This window comes from Tauraco erythrolophus, chromosome 2 (genome assembly GCF_009769465.1).
Source record: "Tauraco erythrolophus isolate bTauEry1 chromosome 2, bTauEry1.pri, whole genome shotgun sequence".
Taxonomy (NCBI): Eukaryota; Metazoa; Chordata; class Aves; order Musophagiformes; family Musophagidae; genus Tauraco; species Tauraco erythrolophus.
The window spans coordinates 122395564-122407473 of record NC_141466.1 but is presented as its reverse complement, the minus strand read 5'-3'; the positions used below and the strand labels follow the sequence as shown (position 1 = coordinate 122407473).

At 44.9% G+C, this 11910-nt stretch overlaps 1 protein-coding gene across 3 annotated transcripts in view; it reads left to right on the top strand.

Annotated features, from left to right (window-relative positions):
- The first annotated feature begins 6035 nt into the window (after positions 1-6035).
- The window catches only part of SERTAD2 (SERTA domain containing 2), an 83926-nt gene continuing 78051 nt past the window's right edge, over positions 6036-11910 (top strand). The window contains exon 1 of one of the 3 annotated variants that reach the window (XM_086631865.1): positions 6036-6074. The gene's annotated coding sequence lies outside the window, so the exon portion shown is untranslated. Of the gene's footprint in view, positions 6075-7712; positions 7931-9539; positions 9593-11910 lie in introns of those variants that run through there. The other 2 variants (XM_086631866.1, XM_086631864.1) reach the window with 2 other exon arrangements.

Below are 11910 nucleotides of genomic sequence, written 5' to 3'. Positions count from 1 at the left end.
AAAAAAACAAAAGACTATGTTTAAACTGTGGTTCGGATTTTGGACTTAAGAGTGAAGTGTTCAATATTGTATTTTAATGTAACAAATGTCATGTGGCTTCTGGTGATAGAATAATACAAGCAACTCAGTGCATACACATTCATATATTAGATCAGAAAAGTTTGTAAACCAGGCAACAAAGCTGTCTGAGCAGAAGTACTTGCAAGATATCGGTGAAGTCATTTGAGTTTCAAATTACGTGAAAAGTTGGTGTTTGACAGCGCTGTGTAGGGACACAGTGGCACTGGACAGCTGAAAGCGTTAATCAACAGGAGCAGCACGGTGTAAGGTGTAGGAGCAGCTCACAAACGTGCCTGTGAATGGCATGCTCCACAGATAAAAACCATTATGGATTTTTTTTTCCTTTAGGTAAAGGAGGGTTTCTTTTCTTGCTACGAGAGCTCTGGGTCTTCTCTTTTGGTCATTTGCTAAGTGAAGGGATCAGGAACGTGACGCTAAACGGCTACAGCATGCACATTAGCCTGCTTCTGTGATTGTAGTAGTGACATTAAACTTAAATCTCAGTCTTTTACTGCACGATTATACTGCGTCTCCTGTAATAAACCCAAAAATTTTCATCTAACTATTTAGAAAGATGAACCTCGTTTAAGAAAAGCAAGTATATTACACTGGTATACCTTTGTTCCCAGTTCTACCTCACAATTGCCATCAGAGCAAGAATAAAAAGTATCTGACCATCTAAGCGAGACGTTTAAATATGTCAATCGACTATCTCAGCACACGGCATTCTTATTTCTTTGCTAAATTCAGAGGGTCTCCAAGAATCTATAAGCTCGTTGCAGCTGGACAGTGTTTATAGACATATGGCAGAGGACGGTTTTCAAAGGAATTTAAATATTGCAGGGAGTGGTTTTATATTCCAGGGCCCCAAGTTTGCTTTGTGATAGCGATTTATTTTCACTGTTGCTCAAGAAAGGAGCCCTCTGTTCTCAGGAAAACACAGAAGGTGTGAAGCAAACAAATAAAATGTTACATTTTCCATCCCAGGCACAGCAGAGGAATAGGAAGCAGCATGGCAGAAAAAGAGAAGAGACTGGATAAACAGAACAGATACACGACCTGAACAAATCAGACACGTAATACTGGTTTGCATTCCCTGAGTTGGCGAACATAAATTAACACCTGGTAAGAAAACTGTGTTTTTGAGATAAAATTTTGCTTTCCATGAACACCCTCTAAAACGGGCTTAAAATTCTTTCTGTAAACGTTTCTAGCCGCTAATCTAATTGACTGGAATGTTTTCAAAAAGCAAACACAGCTGAAGGAAATTCACTGCTTTTATTCACATATAAGTGAGTATTTGCAGGTTTTTAAAGGTATTCCTTGAGATCAATAACTAACTAAACAATCTCATTTTGTAAACAACTATGATGCAGTAAAAAAAGCCAGGCTCTGAGGTCTTTGTGTGAAACTATCTACCAACTGCGCTCAAAAGAAGGAATATATTTAGCAAGTGTTCCCTTGAACACGATACACACCACCTGACGCTCCTTGGAAGATGTAGCTGAAAGTGAAGTTTATGACACTAAGGCACCTGCACAGGGATCAAAGATTTCTGAGATGTGCATGGACGCAAGCAGGGAGAGAACCCACCCCTCTTGCCAGATCCTGATTTGATTTGGGCTTTGAAACCTCAAATTAGAATCATAGAATCATAGAACAGTTTGGGTTGGAGAACTGCATCAAGCGCCTGGGACATACCCTGGCACCTCGAGCGGACCTGGTTGCCTGAGCTCCTTTTACTTCAGGTTTTGGGTTGTTTTTTTCCTTCTCTCTAATGAATTCTGTAGCAGCAGCAGCAGCCATGGAAAACTCCGGGTAAAGCCAGAGCCAAACTCAAGACGGGTGACCTTCCTCCGGAGTTTTACACCACACACAAATTACGGAGGGTGAGCCACTGAATTTCCAAGCCAGGCAAAACACCTATCCTCGCTGAGCTGATCGTTGTCTAAGTGGCGCTGGTTTAATTGGAGGCAGTGTGGTAGAAACACTGTAATTTCTAAACGCAAAGAGTTGCTTAGCTTGGTTCGGCTGAAGCAAACACTCCTCAACAACTGACCCTCAACAACCAAACTCGCAGAAACCAAAATAAACCCCCTCAAACAAAAATCACCTTCGGCGGCGGGCCGTGTCTTCAAACTTTTCTCTGTAACCATGAAATTGAGATTTGAAAAGTAAAAGGCGAGATCTTCATATAATTGCTTCCTCGCCAGCGCTGGCCCTGGAGAAAAACTGCCATATATTGGGAAAGCTGCAGCGCCGCGATGATATGAAATATCACCTCGGCCGCTGTCTCCGGGAGCGTGCGCACGCGCGCAGCCCCTGTAGTAACTTGTAGCAGCAGAGCAAGATGATTGCTCATAGACTTTCACCCTCCAGAAGCAATTGTGCCCAAACTCCTGAGCTCAATTTCTGTCTCAATTCCCTGAGAATATTGCTGTTAAAGAAGATACAACCACAAAAAGACAATCTTCCCTGAAATTCTCTCCCCTTTCAGTTCTCTGAAGAGTGTGCGTGTGTGTGTATATATGGGTTTTTTTTGTTTTTTTTTTTAATCTGTCATTGAATGGTAAATACCCTATTTTTCATTTTATCTGCTAAATTGCACAGATTCTGATGCAAAGCCCTCTTTCATGCAGCGTTCAGAAGTCACTAAGCACAAACTGGTGTGTGAACATTGCTGAAGGCTGCAGAACCTTGCGAGTAATTTAACCTCTTACTGTGATAGGGAAAAAAAAAAACAGACAGATCGTAACTTCCCTGCTTTGACTATCAATTCAAATATGGGGATCACTTAGAAAACTTCTTCGTTATTCCCAATGATTAGCTGAAACGAATCCCTCGTGCCAAGGTAACCATCTTCAGTTTCAATAGAAACAGGTCTGTACCAAACAAAATGCATGTTTGTATTCATAAATTTTAACGCAAACAGCCAATTGCTCAGATGAGCAGAATGCAGTATGCGTAAAATAAAACGAAAAAAAAAGAACAATAGGGTGGGTTCACTTTATTCTAATCCAAGAGCAGTTAAAGCAAGAGCATTTACAATAGCAGAGCTCAGCAAATTCCAACAGCAAAGGAAATATTAGTCAACAAATCCTCAAAGTTTTATAAATGTGCCAGTTGGGGTGGGGAAGCCTTCAGCCGCTTTTAAAGCAAACTGAAGAAACAGGGAAGATGCGGTAGTGATTAAACAATGTTATTTTCCCAATATTATCTTAGAATTGTAAGATTTATGGATTTATACAGCTGATGAGCAGAGCAGCGCCATTGCCCAAGGAATTCCACATGTAAAGAACTTCCTAGAGCCTCAGATCGAAGACGGTGCTGGGAGAAACGCCCAAAGCATAAAGTCAAGTAGGTTTCACAGTGCTTGGATGTAAAATTGTAACATTGACTATTACAGCTAATTACTTAAAATTCCCTGCGTGCCAGTGCTAAATGCTCGGGAAAGCATAAGACCCCACTCCTGCTTTTTCTTTGATGAAAGCAAAAAAGAAAAATCCCACTCAAATCCTACTACATCTGTATGTCACCACTTGTTTTTTTTTTTCTTCCCTGACATGACGGCATTAGCGGTCTTATTTTTCTTCCCCTTTCATATTAGAGTAATCGGAGTACCATCCATCCTGGATTTCTTGCAAGACACTATGAACTATAGTACAGCTGGTACTTAGATGCTAAAGGACAACTTCGAAGGCCATTTTTTTGGTGTGTGATTTAACATTCTTGCTTCAAATGAGGAACTGTGAAATCTTCATTCCAGCTCCTTGGATCTTGATAAAAGCAAGAAGGAAAAGAACTGTAATGAGTCCATTTCCAAAGTGAAAACCACAAACAATTATTGCAGGCTATAGTTTTTCAGCTCTTCAATTACCGTGGATGTCAAAATAAGAAAAAAAATCTTTATTTATAGCACTCTGTCCAGGGAACAAGTTTTTAAAGCAAACAAAACCGTGTATTTTTGCAGCCTGGGAAAACGCCAACATAGTCCTTTATTCTGATAGTAATATCTCATTATCTTACAGAAGTCTATCAGCTATTCTATGCTTTTACTGCAAAAAACAGGTCTTAGTTTAAGAGTTTGTATGTAGAGATGAAGAGGTGAAGCACAATTATAATATCTTATTTCCTTCTCTGGGATTAAATTTTTGGTAAGGCTCCAGTATTTGTTGGAAACTCCTTCCTCACTCTGCCCAAAATAAATTCCTCCAATACTAATAATTTGTGAAAAGAGCGTTGTGTTTTTACACCACTGATACTGCTCCTATCTGTCAATTCCCCCCAGCAGCACAAGAAGAATTGTGCTTCCTAACGCAGCTGTCAACGCTATTATTTTTTTCATTCCCTTGGTCAAATTTTGACATCACGCCCGAACCTGAGATGCGCTTTGTCCTCTAAAAATCTGTCAGGATAAAAAAAAAAAAAAAAAAAAAAGAAGGAAAAGGTGGGGGAGAGAGAGGTGGAGACAGTCGGACCCTGAGCCGTGACATCTGTCAAACACAAGCAAACCCCAACGTCCTTCAAACACTTCCAGACCCCGGGGTCCTTCGGCGCTGAGGGAAGCCGAGGCTTTCCCAGCCGAACTGGCTGCAGTCAGCCCCCCCCCCCTCAGGCTTTTTACCACCCACCGGGCGCCCGGCCAGCCCTTCCCCTCCCAGTGCCAGCGGGGCCGCCCCGGCTTCCCCTGGAGCAGGCCCCAGCTCCGGCCTCCTTCCTCCCGCGGGAAACGACCTTGGCTGCGCCGCGCTGCCCCGGGGCGAGCCCCTCTCCGCCCCGGACATCTCCCGGCCGCCGGCCCCGCTCCGCAGGCAGCCCCGGGGCGAGTCCTTCCCCTCCCCGGGGTCTCAGAGGCGCCGAGCCCGCTCTCTCCGCCCCGCCCGACCCCGCCTCGCTCGCTGAGGTAACCCCCGCCTCAGCCGGCTCGGTGCTTCCCCCTCGCTGAGGTAACCCCCGCCTCGGCCAGCTCGGCGCCTAGCCCCACCGCTCGCTGAGGTAACCTCCGCCCGCGCCCTCACACCGGTGCCGGCTCAGCGCCCCCGCCCGCCGCCCTCGGGGCCGGCTGAATGCCCGCACCCCTCCCCGGGATCGGGCCGAGCCGCGCCGGGCCGCCCGCCTGCCGGCTCCAGTCACGCTCCCTCCCCCGCCCTCCGCTCTCTGCGTGACCATCTCCCGGGGAGGAGGCGGGAGAAGGCACTTCTGCCCCCGCACCCTCCTGATTGGGCCGCGCCGGGACGCCCATCAACCCAATCCTTCATACTGGTTGGTCGGGGAGGCAGGCCAGGGCACAACTCCCGCCCCGCGGGGAGTCCCTCCAGCCCTCCCCAACACTTCGCGGCAGTGTCCTCAGAAGACTCATTGGGCCGAAAGGGCCGTTCCAGCGCTGGCGGCAGCTCCGCGCACCCATTGGCCGGCGGCCGCGCCAATCTGCCGGGCCGCGGCGCCCTATAGGCTGGCGCGGAGCCCGGGGGGCGGGGCGGCCTCCCTCCCTCTCTCTCTCCGCGGTCCCGCCCTGTGACTAACTCCCGTGTGTGAGTCACGGCGGGGCCCGTCAGCGCCGTTAAATGCCGTGTGCGGGCGGGCGGCGCTGCCTGGGCTGCCCCGGCCCCCTGTGCGCGGGCCGCCGCCTCCCCCGCCTCCTCCCCCGGTACATGGCTGGCGGGCCGTACTTGTCACGGTGTCACATCCTCCCCGCCGGCTGCGGCCCCAACTTCCCCCCCAGCTCGGCTGCCGCCGCCGCCCGGGGCCACCGCAGCGGCATGGGATAGAGCACAGCCGCCTCAGCGCTTGGCCGCCGCCTCCGTCGCGCAGCCCGGCACCTCGCGGCACGCTCATTTTAAATTAATTCCCCTCTCCGTTTTAAATTCCTCACCCGTGTGCTCCCTTCCCTACCGCCTCTTCACACCCTCCCCCCGCGCCCGCTCTCTCCGTTGACCCCCCGCCCGGTTTGGCCGCCCCCCCGCTCCCCTCAGCGCCTCCCTCAACGGCCCTCGCCGCGGAGCCCCCCGGAGCGGGTGAGTGCCGGGCACGGCCTTCCCGGGCTCGTCCCTTTCTGCCTGAAGGGGCTGGGGTTGGGGGGCGTGCGGGGGGGAGCAGGGGGTGGGCGGCGGGCCGGGGCAGCCCCCGGTTGTCCGGGGAGGCGGGCGGGGGCAGCGCGGCGGCGGGCCGGGCGCTCCGCTGGCTGCCAACTGTTGGAAAGTTGGGGGCATTCGCCTCCTGGCACCGGCCGGGGCGATACTTTCCCCCTCGGACTGGGAAAGAAGGCGGGGAGAGGGCGGGGGGGGAATTAAAAAATAGAAAAGACCCGGCGTCGTTGCCAAGTCCAAATGCGTGTCATGCTGCCGGTGACACATTCGATTGTGATTTTCATTTTATTTTATTCCCCCCGCCCCCCAGTTGAGGCTGTGGCAAAGGTTGATGTGAGCGGCAAGGGGCTCCGGAAAGCCGCTCAGGTCGGGCCGCGGGCCAGACCCCTCCGGACCAAGCTCCGGCTGCTGTCCTCCTTGGAAAACTAGGGAAACCCACCTTTTTTATTTCCAGGTGCACCATCTTCTTCCCCACCTTGTCGTGCCTGGATGTTTCGGCATTCCCTGGGCTTGACTTAATGTGGCAGGAAAACGCGTGCAGCGTAGGGCGCAGCCTGGTCTGCAGTGGGGAGTTTTGGTGGCTTGGATTGATACTGGGAGCGCTTAATGTAAAATGGTTATGTCTCTGTTTCATTGCTATTGATTTTTTTTTTTTTTGCCTCCTTAATGTATTTTTAGAATCGTGAATGTGGTGTACGTTCTTGTGTGCCGTACATTCAGAGCAGCTAAAATAAAACAGATACATGGGAAACCCCAGCAAGTACAGCAGCATTTCCATAGGCAGGGTGTCTGAAGCCTTAGTACTTTGCTGGGTTTAGTTATTAATATTAATTGCTCGATCTTTGTAATTCATATCATATGGAAACTAATTGCTGAATTGAAGGTTTACCAAACCTCACAATGCTCCAAAGTCCTCTTTCTCAGATATCTGAAAAATAAACCTACTCAACTTTTGTTAAGAGGAAAGGCCAGCATCATTCTGAGAATCCTCCACATGAAGTTTCTTTTTTTTTTTTTTTTTTAGGCAAGCACTCTTCTTAATAAGAAGTAGTAAGGTATGGCTTTAGTCAGTGACTACTTAAGTGTAGTCTTAAGTACGTGTAAAATCAATAAATTTCTAGAGGAAATGAAGTCTTTAACAAATCTTATCTTGCTTCTGTCTATCAAGAGAAAGGGGGAAACAAAAAAATCAGCCCTGAGGTTGATACCAAATAGAAAATCAGTCCTTATCCCAAGGGGTAACTTGCTAAATGTAACCCAAAAACTTCCTAAATATGTGTTATTTTGCCTTTAGGGAATTCCTTGAGTAGTGGTCTCTTAAATCTATATGAAGGGGGTCTGCTTCTCTTCTGGTACCTGTTTATCACCAGTGTAACTTTGTTAACTTTAACGGAGTGGATTTGAATTAATGTGAAAAGTAGTCAAGAAACCCATGTTTTTGGAAAGGCCCCTGTAGTAGTGACGTGACAAGCTCTGATTCCTTCTCTCATCAGACCCAATTACGCCACTCTTACTCACGCTGAGTGGTGCTTTACTGCGCAAGTACTCCCTGCGATGCTTGTATGACTACTTGTGTACTACAGTACCCAGCTGGGTGAGGTAGAGTGGCGCTTATTTTTTCATAACTATTTTTTTCCCTTCCCTTGAAATAAGAATATATTGGATAGCTATTTTTCTTGGATCGTGAAGAAAACTTCTGAGGATTAAATGTAAAGCTGCTCTGTTAAATGACTGTACCAAAAACCCCCTGTTTAAGAATTCTGTGCTACCAGTGAAACAGGCAGGTAAGTTTTCTGTGTGTTTAGCTTTCCCTTGTTGCTATGGAAAGTAGGAAAAAGATTGTTGAAAAATTTGTTATCTTGTCCTGAAATTCCTCTGTGCCTGAGGGAGTCCATACCTACATGCAGTGTTCTGGTTGGGGTTGTTTGGTTGTTTTTTTTTCCTTCCCCCTCCCTCTCCAGAACCCCTCCAAACATTCATATGGCATTGTTTAAATGTTTGCTCTTGAAATCACCGGCAGCAGGATCAGGCCCTCGGTTGTTTTTCTTTAAAGCAGTTGATAATGGCTTGGATGTGATGTTGTAGAAAGATAATATTATCTGGTGTGTCCCCAGCTCAGATCCACTGTCTTATTACAATCTCAGAAGAAAGCTCCATACTAAGCAGCCTGTAAAGAAAATATGTGTAACAAAGCAGAACTGTCTTCTGCCTTCATGTTTGTATTTATAAATCTCTTGAAAGTTTGCTTGATACTCTTTCAGAACAAGACACAATTCTTTCGTGTTTGTTTCATGTTTTCACTTCCTCGTATGACTGTGTTCATTGCTAAGCTTTTGTGTCACTGATTGAGATGTTATTGTAATTAACATTAATTATGCAAACTAGATTGTTTTTAGAGGCTCTCCAGCTCTGTATTGATACTGTCAACTTGTTTGTTTGTTGATCAAAAATCCACACATTTCACCAATCTCGGAGGAAATAGATTAACTGGTTCCAAATTAATATATACATGGGAAACCATAGCAAAATGCAGCTATTTTAGCTCTAACAGCACACTGGATCTTGGAGATGGTGAATACAGTACAGTTGGATCTGAAATATCAAGGCAGGGAGGCAAGGTGAAACAGGGGGAGCAAGAAAGGGGACTAGGTACAGCCACTTGGGGAGGGTGTTTACACTGCAGAGTTCCACCACGTTCTTTCCAGATAGACAGTACTAGATTAATTGGGCCAAATTCTGCAGTCCCTAATTGAGCAAAACTCTCACTGAAGTATACTAGAGCTGTCTGCTTGGTTGTGGACTGCTGAATTTGTTCGAGAAGTGGAGAAAAATGGCAGAGTTTACTTCGTTAATTATTTAGGCCTTTTTGGATTTTAGACTCGGAGAAGATATCTTCCTTTAATTTGGTTTAGAAGGTGTTCCAGGATTGTGTTTTGGTTTTTTTTTTTAAAGAAAAACTTATTAAAAATATCTTTGAAATATATATTCACTTATAAAACATTCCCCATAGCAATGGTAAAGTTTTACAATTTTTTTAATAATGTTAATTATAGTCACATTCACAAAAGTCTCTATGTCTGATTCTGAATCGCCCCCTTGAAACACTTCTGAGCTGAGGAGGACTTTAGAATCTCTCCCTAGAAATTGTAATCGTTGCAATATTTATATGTTGTATTGTTGTATACTTCTCACAGGAAGAAAAAAAATAGGAACGGGGAGAAGAGTTTAAATGTGAACTCATCACAATAGCAAATCTGAAAATATACACAGACTGACAAATTATTCCATCTTAAAAATTAAGTCTCTCTAATTTCCCATTTAAATAAGCAAAATTTGGTTTGCAGTTTGCTTGGCTGATAAAAGAGAGGGCTTTTTTGTTTCTACTTTCAGTGCAGTGGTCCTTTGGAAAGTTAGAAACAGCGCCCTGGGGCTCGGTGAAGTGGAGGGTATGTAATTATATGGGAAGGCTCCATAGCATCAGTGAATTAACATCAGCAGCTGAGTGAGTTTGTAAGCCGTAGAGATGGTATTATGGAAATCGATAAAATGATGATTTCTTTTTCGTGTTGCAGATTCCATGTTAGCAGGAAAAGATGCTATTTGTTTGTCTGCCTTCCATGTAGGCTTGCCAAACCATTAGTTGATTTGGAAAGGCAGGTTTTTTCAGTTTAGACAATGAGCAGTCAGATTTATTTTTTTTTAACTCTTTTAAATCTTTTTTTTATTAGATTGTCTTCCAGAAATCACACTAACATCCTGGCCTACAAGTGGCTTCAAGTGCGCCTGTCTGTCAGCAGAGGCAGAAGTGAAGGTCACTTATTCTTCTTTTGACATGCTGGTGTGGGATCGTTTTTTGTAGCCCAAATGCTGCATGTTCCTGACATTCCTGTTTCTGCTTTAAATTAAATTATCTCAAGTGTCTGGAGGGTTCTTATATGAGATGTACTGAAATCCATGGCAAAAATAAGAGAAATAGTGACCTTAACTGTTTTCTGTTAATGTGAGTCAGGAGGGCTGATATTAATCACTGTAAGATCCATAATATACATCGGCCTTTATTTCTTTGTCTCAAAGCTTCTCCTGCTTTTGTACCAGAAAGGCAAGTAACCAGATCATTCATCACATTAAGCGCTTGCAGAGAAATGACAGATCGACAGCCTTATGGTGAGCACTGCGTAACATGTATGATGCATTAAGTTCTGATGATCTATAGGAAACATTTTAATTGGGAGGAACAGTAAATGGGAACGGCTGTTTTCTAATCCAAGGACTTTGTGGGATTTTTTTCCTTCTTCCTGATTGAAATTAAACTTAAGTTCATAATCAAATTATTTTATTTTAAAATATCTGTATGCTACGACCCTTAATAAAATAGTCTGCAGCATTTTATTCAAGCTAAGATACACTAAGGGCGTCGGGGAACCTGGGAAACCTGGTGGATAGCGTAACTGATGGTAATCCGGTGGACTTTACGGAGGTAGGAAGGTCCAACTCAGCAGCTTGTTCAGGGACGCGGCAGCAAGCATCTGTTTTGTGACATGAGAGCAGCGTGTGTACAGACTCCAGATATCGTGAGGCGTGCGGAGCACGGTCTTGTATGAATAGAAACAGTTCGAAATGCTGGTTTTATGATGCAGGCAACAGTAAAGGTCAGCAACTTGGAAAATTAATAATATGGTGCGTGTTGACATTTCAGAGGGAATTCTGATGGAGGCGTGGTTCCAGCGAATGTAAACTTGCCGGTCCGGCCGCACAGATGAAATAGGCAGCTTTCTTCTTATCTCTTTGGTAACCCAAACGTTTTCACTGAGCAACTGGCAACACTATGTTTATGTGCTCCCTATGCTTTATTGTTTCTGCTAATCTCTAATTAAATAGAGCCAGTGAGGGCCAGCATGGTGCTCTCAGTGCTCAACCACAGCCTAGAAGTGACACTCTGCTTTCTAATGATTATGAGCAGGTGAAGTCACAGGAAGGGCAGGGGAGTTGGAGTAGTGTAGTATGCAAGTAAATTCCTGATTCTCTAAAATATCTGTCTGTAGTTGTAGTGATCCACAGTACTTAATATTTCTGGCATTGCTATGGGTGTCCAGTTAAGGACAGTTTTAAGAAAACAGAAATGAAAAAAAAAAAAACAAACCAGGGATGAAGAGGTCTCAGCTGAACCTGAACAAAACCTTTTTAGCTCCTACCATGTGAAATAGGGAGGAAAGTCCCAAGAAATAACGAGGATGCAAAACTCAGAACTGCAAAATGACAGTAGTGATGGTGACTCTGAAAAGTAGATTCTAGATAGAGAAGGAATTGTAGTCATTTTGCTATCTTTTCATAAGCTGTTACTAACGTGGTTAAAGCTTTAGTTCTGAGAACAAGAGTGTTGAGAGCTTGGATTCTTCTCTTTAAAATTTGAAAGTCTATATTGATATATTTGCTGTAGGATTAAATAAAATATTACTTGTTTGATTATCCAAATTCAACATTCTCATTAAAAAAAAATACACACTCTGTGTTCCGTTGAAATGAAGTCAGATATTCCTATGGATGCCTTTTCCACTTTTGGCTATCTTTTTTTTTGTTTACTTCTAAGTATCTTTTCATCGTCTGCCTTCCTTCTTTCTGTCCTGCTGAATTCCTCTTCTGTCGTTGTTTTTGATTCCCTTCACTTCTTTCCAGCCAATTTTTTTTTTTCTCCCCTTTATTGTTTTTCTTGCTAGTCTTAATCAACTACAAGCAGTGTTGCTGCTTGCTTACAGAATCACATCAG